Source organism: Brienomyrus brachyistius, chromosome 22, assembly GCF_023856365.1.
Source record: "Brienomyrus brachyistius isolate T26 chromosome 22, BBRACH_0.4, whole genome shotgun sequence".
Classification (NCBI taxonomy): domain Eukaryota; kingdom Metazoa; phylum Chordata; class Actinopteri; order Osteoglossiformes; family Mormyridae; genus Brienomyrus; species Brienomyrus brachyistius.
Genome location: NC_064554.1, coordinates 16,749,973 through 16,766,929, shown reverse-complemented (window position 1 = coordinate 16,766,929; position 16,957 = coordinate 16,749,973). Strand labels below are relative to the sequence as shown.

General features: G+C 41.2%; 1 protein-coding gene across 2 annotated transcripts in view; it reads left to right on the top strand.

Moving 5' to 3' along the window:
• qtrt1 (queuine tRNA-ribosyltransferase 1) overlaps positions 1-16,957 on the top strand; it is a 138,684-nt gene that overhangs the window by 61,255 nt on the left and 60,472 nt on the right. Inside the window, exon 1 of one of the 2 annotated variants that reach the window (XM_048990689.1) lies at positions 2,416-2,419. The exons of the other annotated variant lie outside the window; for it this stretch is intronic. The gene's annotated coding sequence lies outside the window, so the exon portion shown is untranslated. Of the gene's footprint in view, positions 1-2,415; positions 2,420-16,957 lie in introns of those variants that run through there. 2 annotated transcript variants of the gene reach the window in all.

Here is a 16,957-nt window from a genome sequence, read left to right as displayed (position 1 = left end):
CGTTGCTATATATGGTGAAACGAAACAGGACACTCGTAAAATGTCACAAATATAAATGAAAGGAAAATGCCGTTTTCAATTTATAATAAACGCATGAAGAAAAGCTGTATGTTTAAGTTGTGAAACGCTAAGCTAAAGTCTGCTAAACTTCAAGCAAATGACGAGGTTCACTGTTCACACAAATACAAAAATAAAGTCTGAACGTGACAATGGTTTCTGAAAGCTAACGTCACTCGTCAGCAGCGCGAGGTAAGCATGTGCAGGTTTAATTTTAAAAATATATAGACGTGTGCAGGAGCCTTGCAGACAATGTGTATGATACTGCATGGCTGCCGTATTTTGAGCATTGGTGCCTTTCGTTCACTTGGTACTCCACTGTAACTTGCAACACTGGGTCACACAAGTTACAGCACTAAAACTGGTCAAACTAGCAATTTTTGAAAAACACCCGGATGGGGACCCAAAACGGGGACACGTCCGGCGAAAAACTCGACATATGGTAACCCTGTTCTTATTGCACAAGATATCTGAAAGCAACTGGACCTTTGGACCTTTTCTGTTTGCTAAAACCAACAAAGACCAGTTATAATTTAGAGTAAATATTCAGCTTCATGGGTGGCCCAGTGGCACAGTGGTTTGCTGTGTTGCCTCATACCTCTAGAGACCAGAGTGTGAGTTTCTACCCTGGTTCTATGTGTGTGGAGCTTATATGTTCTTCTTGTGTCATTGTGGGGTTTCTTTGGATTTTCTGATATGTGGTTGCTTGAAGGTTTGTAAGTGCACTGAATTTCTGGTTAAATTAATTCATTTTTACCGAAAATTTGATCCTTGGTTAAATCGGCCTACAGAAAGCTCCACACTTTACATAGATAGATGGATGCTTTATTAATCCCGAAGGAAATTTATTTATTGCAATATAATACAAGCATAGTGCCCATCACTGCAGGTTTTTTTTATGTATGTACTGGAAGACGTCGATATCAACAACAATTCCAAATTATATGCTGTCTGGATCACACTCCAGGCTTTCTATATCCTTCATGCTTATATACAAATCATTAACATAATTCTCGACACAACCTCGCACTGACTTTGTGAAGGATAAGTACCATGTACGTTAAAGTTTGTCCATGCTTAGCCAACACATGCAACCCAGTTAGCAACTGGATGTGGGTCAATTTCTTGCAAAGATGCTGCATCTGATTGGTTGGTCCCGCCTCCTCTACAATCTGATTGGTTATCTCTCTGACCCAGTAATTTTTCGTTCTGCCCTCACAACATTTGTATATAAAACTCCCATGAACTAATGTAACTTGCTGCAGGAGTAGGCCTAACGTTAACCGCTATTCGGTAGAGGCAGAGAAACGCTCTGTTTTGCCTCTATTGCGTATGTTTCTCTGCTCACATTGATTTACAAAAGTACAAACTACAAAATTAACGTTTGATTGTAACATTTTCATGGCATAATCTCCGTGTTATGAGAAGTGTTAGACATTATTCCTACATTGATGTAAGGGCAACATGCACATTGTTTATTTGGTAAAATTGTGTTTTACTTATTCTATGTTTCCCTCTATTGTATTATACTATATAATTGTATTATATTATTCAAAATAAATCATATTTAAATAGCATAATCTTTAGATATACAATTATGAATATAAAAAGGAAAAAAGGCACAGCTACAAACACACAAATATTTGGTAACAACTACAATGAGTGACTGAGGAAATGAACAAAGGGAGGCACTTAAATACACAGATAACAAGGAGCAACAAGGAGCAAGTGAAGTTAATTAGTAGATGCAGCATGAAAAACACCAAAGGAAACTAAAACAAAGAAAACAGAATATAATACTGCCAGGGAGCAGGGAGCAAATACAAGGGACATAGGGAGCAAATACAAGGGACATAGGGAACAAATACAAGGGACATAGGGAACAAATACAAGGGACACAGGGAGCAAACACAAGGGACATAGGGAGCAAACACAAGGGACACAGGGAGCAAATACAAGGGACATAGGGAACAAATACAAGGGACACAGGGAGCAAACACAAGGGACATAGGGAGCAAACACAAGGGACACAGGGAGCAAACACAAGGGACATAGGGAGCAAATACATATACATATTTGTACTTGCAGATCGATACATAGAAACCAGCTATCACCAATGTGCATTGCACTGGCATAAAAGTTCACAACGTGATTGTCCCTATTAAATGTGCACCATATACAATTTGGGATGAACTTGCATGCATCTTGGGTAAAATTTCGGCATCAGTAAAACCCTAATTATTAACATAGAATTATATTTATGCAATATATAAACAATATGCTTACTGAGTCGCAGTACTAGAGAGACAAATATATGAAGTAAAAATGCCTCGTATTAATTGCCTCGTACCTCTTCCTCTGTTTTAGACATTTAATATGACTACTACAAAGTGATTCACACCATCTGTTCCTCCCCCCGGGGAGTGTGGCGTTTCGAATGAGAATGCAATGCTATGTGCTCTGACTGTGGAGAGCGGTGCTGGTAGTACAATGGCCGTTTTTTTGGTTTCCATGCTCTTCTCCCTTTCAGAGCCTCTGCCCAGAAAACAAACTTCTAAGGATTAAAAAAAAGGAGTGTGAAAATAATGGCGAGAGGACAAGGGGAATACGGCATGCAGCGATTTATGGAGGAGTGCTGTGCGAAGGGTCACCTAGTTGTTTGAGTCGTTGGATGAGGATTGTAGCCTTGGGTATTACAGCCCAGTCCACTCCAGCTCAGATCTGTCACCAAACAGCCCTGATTTACAGAGTAATGAGTCAGAGATCGATGGCGATAGTGACTTAAATAGTGAGACTGATAGTTATAATACTGGCAGAGAAGATTCTCCAAATGATGATTTAATGTGGTGTTACGTTTTGGTGTTTCCTTGATGGTGTTATCTGCTCTGTCATCAATGCTAAAAGCTCATCACCCAGAGAGAGTGGGGAACCACTTCAACCGCGTTCACCACCATCAAATTTCTGACCAGTTTTATCCAACAAGCTATCAGGATGCTGAGCACTTCCCCCCTCTCTCCCCCTTTCCCCACAGCCCCCAAAAAAATCTGCACTGTGACCCCCCGCTCAGCCATATCCAGCCCGAACCACTTTATTTGACTTACTTTATTACAAAGACTGTAAAACTAAAAAGATGGTGCTGGCACCTGGTTGGAGGTTCAATTTATTATTTTGTTATAATGAACATGTTCCAGAAAATAACTGAAAAACTATCATTAGCTGTTCCCAGTAATCATGGTCTTAAACTACAATTAAACATTGACAGTGTTCCTACATTCAGAAGATCCACTGTACAGTTTTGGCCAACTTTGGGAATACTCCAAAGCTATACAAAGAAGCCTGTGTTGATTGTGCTTTTGTGTGGGAATTCAAAGCCTCAGTGATTATCAGAGTACTTGAGGGATCTGGTGTGTGAGCTGAAAACATTAAGCAGTGGGTTTTTTGTTAACAGTAAGAGCTATTTTCTTACAGTGTGCTCAGTAATCTGTGATGTTCTTGCTAGAGCCTTTATTAAGGGTATTAAGTCACACAGTGGATGCAGTGGGTGTGATAAATGAGTAGTCAGACCTTTACATGAACAATTGCATGGACTTTCCCCAAAATGAATGCTAGACTCGGGGCTAATGTGTCTTCTGTGAAGCTAGAGGATGAGGGCCATCGTGTGTAGCATTCCCCTTTTTCTGAATCCTCTGTAGCTAAGGTCAGTCATTTTCCACACGACTACATGCACCTGGTTTGTCTTTGTGTGATGCGCCGTCGGTTGGATTCATGGATGGGAAGCTAGACAAGCTTCTGCCATTTCAGAGAAATCTGCATAGCTACAGAATTTGCAAGGCGACCTAGAGCAGCTAAGGTGGAAAGCAACTCAGCTCCGCAGGTTCAGTTTGAAGAACGGATGAGTTGCCCACCGAAATTTATCAAAACTTCATGCAATTATCTTTGACTGTAAACATATTGGCAAGTCCTGTGTATTAATGCTAGATGACTTTGCAAAAACACTACTTACCTTATTTGTTAAGCACTTTGTGGAACTCTATGGTCAGGAATTTCTAGTATATAATACACACACACATATATATATATATATATATATATATATATATATATATATATATATATATATATATATATATATATATATATATATATATGTATATATGTATATATATACACACATACACATATACATACATACATACATACATACATACATACATACATATACATACATACATATATATACATACATACATATTGTCACGATCGCAGGCTGACGAAGCGGCGATCGTGCGGGTCGGCCGACAGGAACAGGCAGACAAGGCGAACTCAGGGCTGACAAGGGGTTTTATTAAGAGATCCGAACAGGAAACGTAGCACGATAACTGACATCAATGACGGACAAAGGACTCGGGTAAGACACGGACTGAAATACACAGGACTGATTGAAAATAAGCAGACACAGCTGGGTACAATCCGGGAAACACACGTGGGTAAGCAGGGGGTGTGGCACACAGGAGGAGCCGACGAGCAGGGCATGACACATATATGTATATATATATGGACTGATTCATCAGTTATGATGTGAAGGCTGATGGTCATTTGGATCTTCAGGGTTCCCCTTCGAAAATTATTAGCAAAAATAAAAGACAACAGTTAGAAAAGTTGACTTCCTGTCCCACAGGTCCTTAAATTAAGAGTTTGACAGTTTCAAAAAATGATAATGGACGAGTTTGGCATGAACACATCAAAGTGGGATTGTTGTGTTAAATAGCTTGATAGTTTTGACTGAAAACGTCATTGTTGCAGATGAAATGGAATACGCTGTAAAAGGTATAGACATTTTTCAAAATCTTTTGACGATCCGATTGCCTCTACAGAATTACGAATTTGTTTTGTGTCAGACCTCTCACCAAATCTGCCGTACATAAAATTGAAAAAGTACACCCTACTGGTGCTCTCTCCCTCCAGGTCACAAACACATAGACATGCAGCAACTTTGTACATATGTTGACGTTCTCCAAACATCTTACAGAAGTACAGTATCAGTACATGTCCACAGATTTGCTTTTGTATACCCTCTATGGGAACTGTTTAACTTCATAGTAGCTATTTTTTTTTCTGTTTCATTGACTGAAATCCGACATAAACGTTTTAATTTATTCTGTTAAATCAAGAGATGATTCTGGATCAGCTCTATGTTCTATGGAGAACCATTCAAGATGGGCAAGCTACTGGGCTCAGTGGGCAAGCTGACTACCCGCATGAAGGACCATTACAACTGGATCTCACTTCACTGCTGTCTCTAGAAGAGAACCTGGGAGATAAAGCAGACCTAAAAAACAAAATGGTAATATCACGCTGCCTTTACTCTCCTCTGACTTATCTTAAAATATGGATTGAATGCATGTTAGTATGTACACATTCTTGTTTGCAGGTTACAACATTTGGGCCTTTTGGGAGGTGTTGAAATCAAGGACAGGGTGATGAAGCACATGTTTTCAAACCCCCTTGTCAAAAAACTGAACTTGCGTGTGATTAATGGAAAAACGGCATTCCGCAGCTTAATGCTAAAAGATAAGGAAGTTCTAGGTTACCCAAAACTGTTTATTAAAATAAGTATTTTTCCTACAAATACTTGTTGAATACTGATTTAAACTTTAAACGGTTTTGCAGTGTCAGTGTTCGCTTGCTTATGATATGATTGTAGTTGCTGCCTTAAGTGCTTAGATCTTTGCATTCACTGGTGCTGGTTCCAGATCTGCTGCGGTTCCTGTCATAGACATGCCTCAAAGGCATGAAAGTCTGATTATTCGACACCCTTTTATATAAACTTATCAATGACTTGTCTGATCAAAATTATATCGATAAGGGTATAGATTTAGACATTTAGGGCTTTAGTTCATTGGCACACAAAATACAAACGGAAATACTTTTGCCGCCGTGCGGTGAGAATTCAGTTTTTCACGAACGGCCATTAAATATTGCAGTTTTGTTCGCTACAGTTTTTTTCAGCTGCTTTACAAAAAACAGACTAACAGCAAAAGCCACTGGCCAAAGAGTTTGAAGTATTTAAAGAGAGATGGGCTTCACTAACCTTGGACTGAGACGGAGGAAGGAAATTGCAGCAGGAACAAAGACACAAAGCAAACTAATGCAAAACCTGCTTTGGTAGATGTTGTACTAGTGTAGTTAATTATTCCTGACAAACAATGTTGATGTTCCCAGTGGGCTATAATCTAGCCCCTTTAATAATATAAGTTGTGTTTTTAGTTTTATTCATACTGATACTGGACTCTATGATTCATGTCCTCACAAGACATGTAAACTCACTCACATTCATACTGACACAAGATTCACTTACTTGCAGTCATTTTTTCCTCTAAACAGAACCATACAGTAATGCCACTGAAATCCGCACATCCCAGCATGCCTCGCAAGTGCATGAATATAGCCCCGTGAATGTCATTGTAAACAGCCCTTGTATTGTTGTTGTTGTAGTAGTTGTCGCTAAGACCGTTTCCTGAATGTGGCGTGTATGTTTGCCCTTGTCTTATGTGCACGATGTCGGATCCTCGCTTGTCCTTCGTTTGTATAAATCTCCCATCATGTGTGTCTCTTACGGTTCGGCGTCTGACCACCTTGTGTTTCCGCGGTTGTATTTCGGTCCGGTGCTTGTTAGGTGCCAGATTAATGGGCGTTGTTCTCCTTTGAATAAGCATCCTCATCATCCACCGTCGTTCCCGCGATGTCTCGGTATGCCAGTCATCACAATATTTTTCACTATCAGAACCATATTTGTATCTGTATACTGTAATCTCTGTGCAGATATCTTTAAAAATGTGTCACACTTTACTTGAGGGGACATGAATAATGTAGTACGTGCTTAATTAATGCATTAATTAACCAGTAACTAAGTGTTATTCACGTACTGATCCCATGCTTGTTCATCATTAATTAATTATGATGTTCATGTATTCCATTCAGGCACCATATTAGTTAACAATTAACTAATTAGTTAATAATGGTAACATTTCGCTTGAGGGGACAAAAATTACTTAACTATTTTTCTACTCAGGGACAAATCAGGCACTAATACAGGTTCCCCCATGAAACGGGATTGTCATGATTGATTAATGATGCATTACCATGGGATTAGTACCTAAACACTGAGATATGGGTTAATTAATGCATAAAGTAAGCATGTACTACTACATTTTTCAAGGAAAGTAATATGTAAATATAACTAAATATGTGAGATTTGTCAATAAATATTTTGAAAGTATATGTTTTTGGGGCTTACTTACTGGGTTGACATTTGGTAAATGGTGCGTCTGGTTCAGTGTTGGCTAACATGGCAATGTCATGGCCCACCTGCAGTCCGTGTCTGCTAACCAGGAATGGCCCACCCACGTGCCATTGTTCACTGCGGTAAGTGGGCCAAATAAAATTGTGCACCAGAATGGGCCGCAATAATTTTGCTGTCTGCGAACGGCAAAAAACTGTTTTCTTCAGCCAGACAAACATGTTTATCAGTCACTGTTTTGGTATAAATTGGCGCGTTCTTCAAAATATAAACATGCCTCTATGCGAGGTCTTGCTTTTGAACTGTCGATTGATAATGTCGTTTGTCGTGTTACTTAATGCGATGACCATACAACAGCACCGAGCCGATATGCTTGAGAATAAACTTCGCATCTGTTCACAATTGACATGCAATAATATATTCTAAAGATGTGTTTCATTTGCAGTCACATAACACACATTAACGCCAAACTATACTGTTTTCTTTGAAACTTTTGAAGACATTCGCACGTGCATTTTTCGTCGTCCCTTTTTGAAGTGTCCATTACGTCACCACTAGATGGAGACAAACACCATTTTTTCTGTAATTCGATTCGTTTTACTGTCGTTTTTGGTTAAGACAACATGTGTGTCAACTTTTATTGATTAGCTTAGTGAAAAATAATAAATCTTATAATACGAAAGGGCCAGAAACAGTAAAAAAAATCTTCTAACATGTATAATAACAGAGATCAACAAGGTAAATAGAAAATATACTGGAAGTTAGTACAGCTAGGTATACAAATCACGTCAAGACATCGCAAGCTAAATAAAGCAGCCTCTTGAGTGCGAAGATCATACACTCAGGATTTCAGGGCATAGACGCTGTTTAAAAGGGCGAGACTTGAAGAATAATAGAGATTCTTTAATTATTGGTCTCAGGGGGAAACTCGGTGGAAAGCGAGCCATGTTATCCTTGAAGCGAAAAGCAGAAATACCTGTAAAGGAAGACGAGTGTGGAGGTGGAGAAGGGATACAGTAGCCCCTTCGCATTTGACATTCTCCGCGAAAAGCAGAAATACCTGTAAAGGAAGACGAGTGTGGAGGTGAAGGGATACAGTAGCCCCTTCGCATTTGACATTCTCCGCGAAAAGCAGAAATACCTGTAAAGGAAGACGAGTGTGAAGGTGGAGAAGGGATACAGTAGCCCCTTCGTATTTGACATTCTCCGTTTTAGTTATTGGCCGTGAACGAGTGCTGAAAAATAGCAGAAACCTGCGGACGACGCGTAAGCGAGTTGGATCGCATAAAGTTACATAGAATAGAAATATTAATAATAATATGCATACATATTTGCTAGTATAAGTGCATAATATATCTGTAGTATTAAATGTCCTGGCTTGATTATGCCGCGCAACTTTGTCTCAGCAACCAGCCTCATTCACGTGTTAGCTGTCTTGGTGCCGGTAATTGACTTAAAAACTTTTCAGTGCCGGTAATATTACTGTGGTCAGGCTATCCGCGCTTTTGCCAATACACGGCCAAATCGTCAAACAAATGTGTGTTGAGCACATAGACGTATGGATACGGTATCAGATCGCGGTTTGATTGCGTGCAGGCCTTTCGCAGTCTTATTTTTTTAAAAATGTGATCTGAATACCGTAATGATATGTCTATGCGTGCACCACGCATTTTAAGCGCCGAATGATGTGAAGCTGTTTCGGCAAAACGCGAATAGCTTGACGGGCAGTGGTGATTTTTGCATTTTTAATAATAGGTATAAAACGCAGTGCTCCCAGCACGTACAGGAGTGACTTTGTACATACAGGGGTATAACTGATTTGTGCATTATATAAAAAAAGTCTAAATAGGAAAATACCAGGTAAATTAACAGGGCTTGTTTAGAAATAGGTAATAAATAGACTTTTTTATGGTATCTTTCAATTTAGCAGACTGTTATGGGTTGAGGTTAGGGGAGCCGAGTTTATACATTCGTAGGGGTGAAAGAAGAAGAGCTTTTCGGTTAAGCTGACTGTTGGTCTTACGATAACACAATGACAGATGGTGTGATGAAAATATGGCGGTTAAACTTCTGTTTGACCATAATATGAAAACTGTGAGTTAGTCATTCCACCAACGGAGTGGGATTTTATCTACTCTAGTTTTTCTTGCAGCTGGCGTCTAATTCATTTACCGTGAAAAAGTTTTGTTGCCAGAACTGATTCAGTAATAATGCTGAAATACAGTACATTTCATTTAAATATCATAATTACCCATAATGCCCCAGCCGATGAGGGTTGTAGTTGCAGTGGTAGTCGTCGAGCAGCTTTGCCACTATGCTGTAACAGAATTAGGTAATTCAACAGTCAAATCAAGACATTAAATAAAGGTGTACGCTGAAACAAAAGTCAATGGATACCACTGGCTACCAAGAGTGAGATTGTGCGCAACTGGGAGTGCAAGTAGACCACTAAAGTATTTTATGAATATGTCTGTCATGCTGAACATGTATGTGATGATAATTCTTGGCCCTTTTCTTTATGTCTAATGTCAGAGTTGGAGAGTGAATGCCACCTTAGATAATGATGCTGCATTCCAAGTCCTTTCTCAGTACGACTGTCATCGTGTTCCCGTGACATTACCCTGGCTTGCATGCACACGTTTAAAGCTGTTATTAAATGTCTTTTACGTGTGTGAGCGTGATCGCATGTATAAAAGTGTCAAGGACGAGGCGGTTCGGGCACGAGGACGAGGCACGGTGCAGGCAGGGAGGGAATGTGGACGACCCACTTGCGGCGTGCAGGAAAACGGGGGGGGGGGGGGGGGGGGGGATTTATTAATGAGAAAAACACAAGAAACACTTACAAAACAAAAGGACCAAGCGGGGTAAAAAATAAACAGGAAAAAACAAAGACTAATTACAACAAGGGGCAGGCAGGTAACAAAGAACACAGCACAAGGCATCAAACAAACATCAATGTCTCCAGGAAAAAGAGAACAGGGTCAGGAACTTACATATATAACTAAGCCGGGTAACGACACAACAGGAGTGGGGGACAATTAGCCAATATGAGAGGGGGCGGGGCAAGGAGCAATCAGGTAAACACAGAAGGGCCGGCACAAGAACAGGCAACAGCCGAAAAGTCAACGGGAGGACTGAGTGACAAGTGAGCTTGAGGCTGCTTCTTGTGCCCTTTCTGTAAAAATGACATCACCAGAAAAATCCTGACAACCCCCCCCCCCCCCCCTCGAGTGCTTCCCCCCCCCCAAACCAGCTAGCTTACTTGTGGACTTTCATACTGAGGTTTCCAGAACAGGAACTGAACACGCTTTGAAGAAAACATACTTTTTGTTCTCATTTTTCGAAAGGATCACTGCAGTACTTCAGCATGTTAGACGCGGTATGTGGCTTGCTGCGTTTGCAATCCGTGCCCCTGGTCTGAAGGTCACCTGTTCATATCCTCTGTTCAGCAGAGTGATATCATTGTTGGGACCATGCTGTCTTATCTTGATGTAATTTTAGGTGGAAGCATCTGCTAAATAAATAAATGGAAACATTAAAAAATAACCGTAAAGGGGAGGTAGTTAGGACGAAGATAACGGGATTTGTGTGGGGTGGGAGGCCTATATGATATTCTTCAACTGGGCTCAAAATTTCTAGGACAGTCTTGCCTTGCAGACACGCTCGAAAACATCTCGACTGAAAGGTAAACAGGAAAGTGGAAGCCATCTAGCTGATAACAACTGGTTTAAGGGTCTACATATAATAAATTTCTATTGTTATTGTTGATGTTTTTAATGGAATATGAAACATGAATTATTTGTGGATCAGTCATTATTGCACGGGGTGGTGGTGGTGGTGGTGGTGGTGGGGGGGGGTGGTGCCGCTGATTCAAACACAGTGCTGAGCTTGACCCACCCCAAGGCTGAGGACGCCCGAACAGCCCAGCCTTCCCGGGCCCGTCCAGAGAATCCTTGGGCCTGCAGTCTGTCATCTGGAGCCAAACACTGCACTGCTACTCTGACTTCAGAGTCATGGGCTGTGTTTGGGGAAATGACAAAAGGAGAGGAATGGGACATCTTCGCTGTGGTGATCAGCCAGTGTACTGTCTGGGGAAATCTCCTGTCTGAGCATGGGGTGTTTGCCCGCCCCCCGCCCCCCCCCCACTTAATAGCCACTGCTGCAGAACTTGCATGATGTGAGTTGGTTCCCCTGCACAGTGGTCTTTCCACCGATACCCATGTCATGTGACCAGTTGTTTTTCAGCTGTAATTCTCTGAATATAAGCATTGCTGTAAGTCACTTTTCAGGAAGGTACTGGAAAGCAGAAAATGTCTGAAGAAAAGCTTTTCCGTTGCTATACACAGTGGCCACATTCCTCAGAACCCTGGGTACCACAAGAGCCTCTCTCTAAGGGTAAGATCATAGCCAATAGCCCTCTGACACGCCCAGAATCACTGTCAGCTGGCAGCGACCCACATTTTCAGTGCTAAACCTCACAGCAAAATCAAGATTCTTCAAAATGGTGTGCAGTTGTAATGAGTACGACCTTCATCAGTCATCCTGATGTCCTACAGGACAGTAGTCTTCTGCTACTCCTGTACAGGTTATTGGGGGTCTGGGGTCTATCCCAGAAGCTATGGACATAAGTCAGAGAATAACTCTGCAGGGCGAACGCACACCATTCACACTTACAAATAATTTGGCAACTCCAGTTTACTTTAGCAAGCGTTTGTGCTGTTGGGGAGGGGGGGGGGGGGGGGGAGTATGTGGAAGACGCCCCACAATGACACAGGGAGAACATACACACATGTACATCTAACGTGGAGATCTGAACCATAGTCGCAGAGGTGTGAGGCATCAGTGCAAGTCTCTGCAGCAAAATCCCCGGAATTGGAATCAGAAGTTTTTTATTCGCCAGGTATAAAATGTATAAGGACTTTGTTTTAGAGCAGATTATAGCATGAAGTGTACAATTTACCATCCTATCAAGACAGAAGTACAAATAAGAAAAATAAATAAATTTATAGAGACTTAAGCAGGCCTATACTGGGAATCTGGCATACTGGGCATTTTTTTGATGGGCTGATGGGTTTGTGGGCCAGTAAAATTTGGCAGTAAGTAAGTAAGGTAGTATTGAGACTGGGAGTTGATAGATATGTCATCAGTGATTCACAAAACCTGGCGAGAAGTTGAGCCTTACATTGCACACATCTCACTGTCTTGCCTTAAGAAGTTTTTCTTTGGTTGTTGCATACATTGGTTGTTGGCGTACACTGGTTGTTGCATACACTGGTTATTGCCGTACACTGGTTGTTATGTACACTGGTTGTTAGTGTACACTAGTTGTTATGAACACTGGTTATTGGCATACACTGGTTGTTGGCGTTCACTGGTTGTTGGCGTACACTGGTTGTTGGCGTTCACTGGTTGTTGGCGTACACTGGTTGTTGGCGTTCACTGGTTGTTGGCGTACACTGGTTGTTGGCGTACACTGGTTGTTTCACCAGCCCAGTCTCCCCTGTAGGACCTAAGATCAACCGAGGAGCTAATGTCTTCGATTGGGAGTGAGTTTTGTAAGAATGCTGTGAGAATACATCTGTTGCTTTTCGTAGAGAAGCATTTAATGTTAAAGATCTTTGGCTCTGAAGCGTAAATTTTCACATTCTGCTCCAACCAGTACGACTTCATAATACAGTTATTGAAACAAAATTGCTGGTTTTAAATTTCAGTGCAACAGTACAAAGCTGAAAGAAAAGATCTCTTGTATGTTTCAGGGCTAAGAGATAATTATCAGGCAGATCCTCACAAGTTTCCAAACAGACTCGCATAACTTTACAATGTACGCATATCAAACCTGAGTTTTTTTCCTACCGAAGACAAAGACATTTCTCATTCTTTTGACCTGGACCTATTGTTTTCTATATTCCAATTTTTTTGACCAGGAAAACAACTGACCACTGTAAGACCTTTCCATACCACTGAGCTTATGACCACCATTGTGTAAAAATCAGCACGGTTCAGTTATATACCATGGTGTATTTTATATGTTCACTATAAGTCTGTGTTTTTTCACACTTGACATGTAAGACACTCAAGGGAAAAGCCTACAGGAAAAATATAAAACTATTAAGTAAACCATACATGATCAAATATGGCTCTAGTAGGAAATGCATGTATATTGCTTGTTTTCTCTTAATAAAATGTTATATTGCTTTTATATTATTCTGATGGAATACATGTAGGGGCAGCATGGTGGTGCAGTGGTTAGCACTGTTGCCTCACACCTCTGGGATCCGGGTTCGAGTCTCCGCCTGGGTCACTTGTGTGCGGAGTTTGCATGTTCTCCCCATGTTGTTGTGGGGTTTCCTCCGGGTACTCTGGTTTCCCCCCACAGTACAAAAACATGCTGAGGCTAATTGGAGTTGCTAAATTGCCCGTAGGTGTGCATGTGTGAGTGACTGGTGTGTGAGTGTGCCCTGTGATGGGCTGGCCCCCCATCCTGGGTTGTTCCCTGCCTTGTGCCCATTGCTTCCGGGATAGGCTCCGGACCCCCCACGATAAGCAGTTTGGAAAATGGATGTATGGATGGATGGAATACATGTAACGTCTCTGCACATTCAGTTGGTTTAATTAGACATGAGAAAATTCAGTGAGATTAACTCAACTTTGTTTTGTTCTCAGAACCCAAAGTGAAACGCATCAATGTTTCCTTTCCAAAATACTCATTCTAGTTGTGTGGAACCACAGTTTATGATTCAATTGAGTTCATTCAAAGAATTATACATAAAAACTAGTACTGACCAAACGTGAATTTAATATACATTTTGAGTGTATATAGGACTTACACAGCCGCGGAAAAAATTGAGACCACAGCACAATTTTTTGTTTCACTCATTTCTCAATTTAGGGGTGTGCATCTGTGAATAATACATATTTTTCTGCAAACTGCAGCCTGGTCCTTCTCTGTCATTAATGAAGGGCTTCTTCCTTGCTCTAAGGGACTTCAGTCCTGCTTCTAGGAGCCTGATATGAACAGTCCTATCACTGCACATCACACCTGCACTTCATGTTTCCCATTCCTTTTGAAGGTCACTTGAGGTCATCCTCCGATTCATGACAAACTGCCGGATAAGTCGACAGTCACCTCTGCCATTAGAAAGTTCCTTCCTCCCTCTACCTGGCTGGTTTCTGGTTGTTCCCAATGTCTCCAACTTCACCTTGTTCTTCTGTACTGCTGTCTTAGATAATTTGAACCTGGAAGCAGCCTGCTGAGCAGCGTAGCCTTCTGCCAGCAGAACCAAGATTAAACCATGAATTTTTTCCACGTCTGTATGTCTGAAAGTACATTAGTTCCACATGCATTTAACATTAAAATCAATGTAGAACTTATATGTTTGATTAATGGTGAATTTAATATACTGTATATTTTACATGGATATAAGACATATATCTCTGATGACATATTAAGTTAATGCTTGTGCATTTGTTAATAGCACATTTTTATTGCTGTGTCTTTTTTATCTTTAGCAAAGTACTTATACTTTTTATACATGGTGAATAAAAGGGTTCGGATTCCAATTCCGCAATTGCGGCAAAGTCCTGCAGGATGACTGATGAAGGTCGTACTCATTACAACTGCACACCATTTTGAAGAATCTTGATTTTGCTGTGAGGTTTAGCACAGAAAATATGTGTTTTTTTTTTTTTACTTGTCGCTGTCAGCTGACAGTGATTCTGGGCATGTCAGAGGGCTATTGGCTATGATCTTACCCTTAGAGAGAGGCTCTTGTGGTACCCAGGGTTCTGAGGAATGTGGCCACTGTGAATAGCAACGGAAAAGCTTTTCTTCAGACATTTTCTGCTTTCCAGTACCTTCCTGAAAAGTGACTTACAGCAATGCTTATATTCAGAGAATTACAGCTGAAAAACAACTGGTCACATGACATGGGTATCGGTGAAAAGACCACTGTGCAGGGGAACCAGCTCACGTCATGCAAGTTCTGCAGCAGTGGCTATTAAGTGGGGGGGGCAGGGGGCGGGCAAACACCCCATGCTCCTACAGGAGATTTCCCCAGACAGTACACTGGCTGATCACCACAGCGAAGATTTCCCATTCCTCTCATTTTGTCATTTCCCCAAACACAGCCCATGACTCTGAAGTCAGAGTAGTCTGCAGTGTTTGGCTCCAGATGACAGACTGCAGGCCAAAGGATTCTCTGGACGGGCCCGGGAAGGCTGGGCTGTTCGGGCGTCCTCAGCCTTGGGGTGGGTCAAGCTCAGCATTGTGTTTGAATCAGCGGCACCCCCCCCTCACCACCACCACCACCACCACCACCCCGTGCAATAATGACTGATCCACACATAATTCATGTTTCATGTTCCATTAAAAACATCAACAATAATAATAGTAATTAATTATATTCTAATCAGGCCCATAAATTGCAAACCTACCAAGCCACATATCGCACCAACATCTGACACAGTGAAGCACTGCAGTGTCGCACTGCAGTGTCGCCAGTGAGCCATTATCCCTTCAAAAACCTAAAAATGTGTTGTGTGGATAATCTGCACCTTTCAATGATGAATCGCATAGAAACAGAATAGAGAAAATATCTAGTTGCTGTGTAGAATACCCACTGAAAAAAATATACTTGATCACAACCTGGTACGCATGTCTGAATTGCACAAACGAGGCTTACAGAGTACAGCACTATTACGAACATTATTTGGACGTTGACCTAAAAGCCAAATCACCTCAACGGATAAACATACAATTCAAGTTTTTACCAGCGATCTAAGCTGAGAGGGTGATTTCTTCACCACTTCTGTATCTAGTTTCTGTTTCTCAGTGTGTCCTGGTTAACGCTGGAAAATACCTACAACTCAAATTTCTGTGTTTTTTTTTTTAACCTATGGTACAGCCTCCTTGTCTGGCATTTCGGTAGCAGGCAGGGCATAGTGCACGCCCTTCACCTCTGACCTTTCCCAGAAAAAAAAACAAATGTCAGTGTGGTTGTGTGGTTATGGGATGTCCTGCATACTTTCATTACTGTACATCGCATGTGGAAGTTTCCAAAGTTCAGCTGAGTAGGCTCCATCTAGGGAATTCCCTACAGTACCTGTCATTAACCTTGGAACACCTTGTGTCGTCACCCAGAACAACAACTATACTACTACTACCACTACTACTACTACTACTAATAATAATAATAATAGCATGCGTTTAAAAAATGTATGCCGTTGAATTTCCATTGCATCATTCTAAGCTGTTAAGAGTTGTTTACATGTGTGTGAATTACCAAGACCATTTCATTGTCAGGAGCTTAAAAAGCTCTTAAATTGGCTAAATAATCGATACTGCGAAATTGCCAGCACTTCAATGTCTCGGATAGGTTTCAAAATGTGGTCTCTCGTCCTTCGCTTGAAACACAGGGCATCGAAAATCTTTCGATCCGATTGTCTATGATATTCGGGTTTTCCTGCTCCTTACACTAACACTCCTATTCAATTCACTTATCCCGGTTATCCAGAGTTGCGGGGTCCTACCACACATTCGTCTGAAAATTGGGGGGAGGGAGAAAATCTATCCGGGGGCTCAAAGCTCCTTTCGTAAGGGAA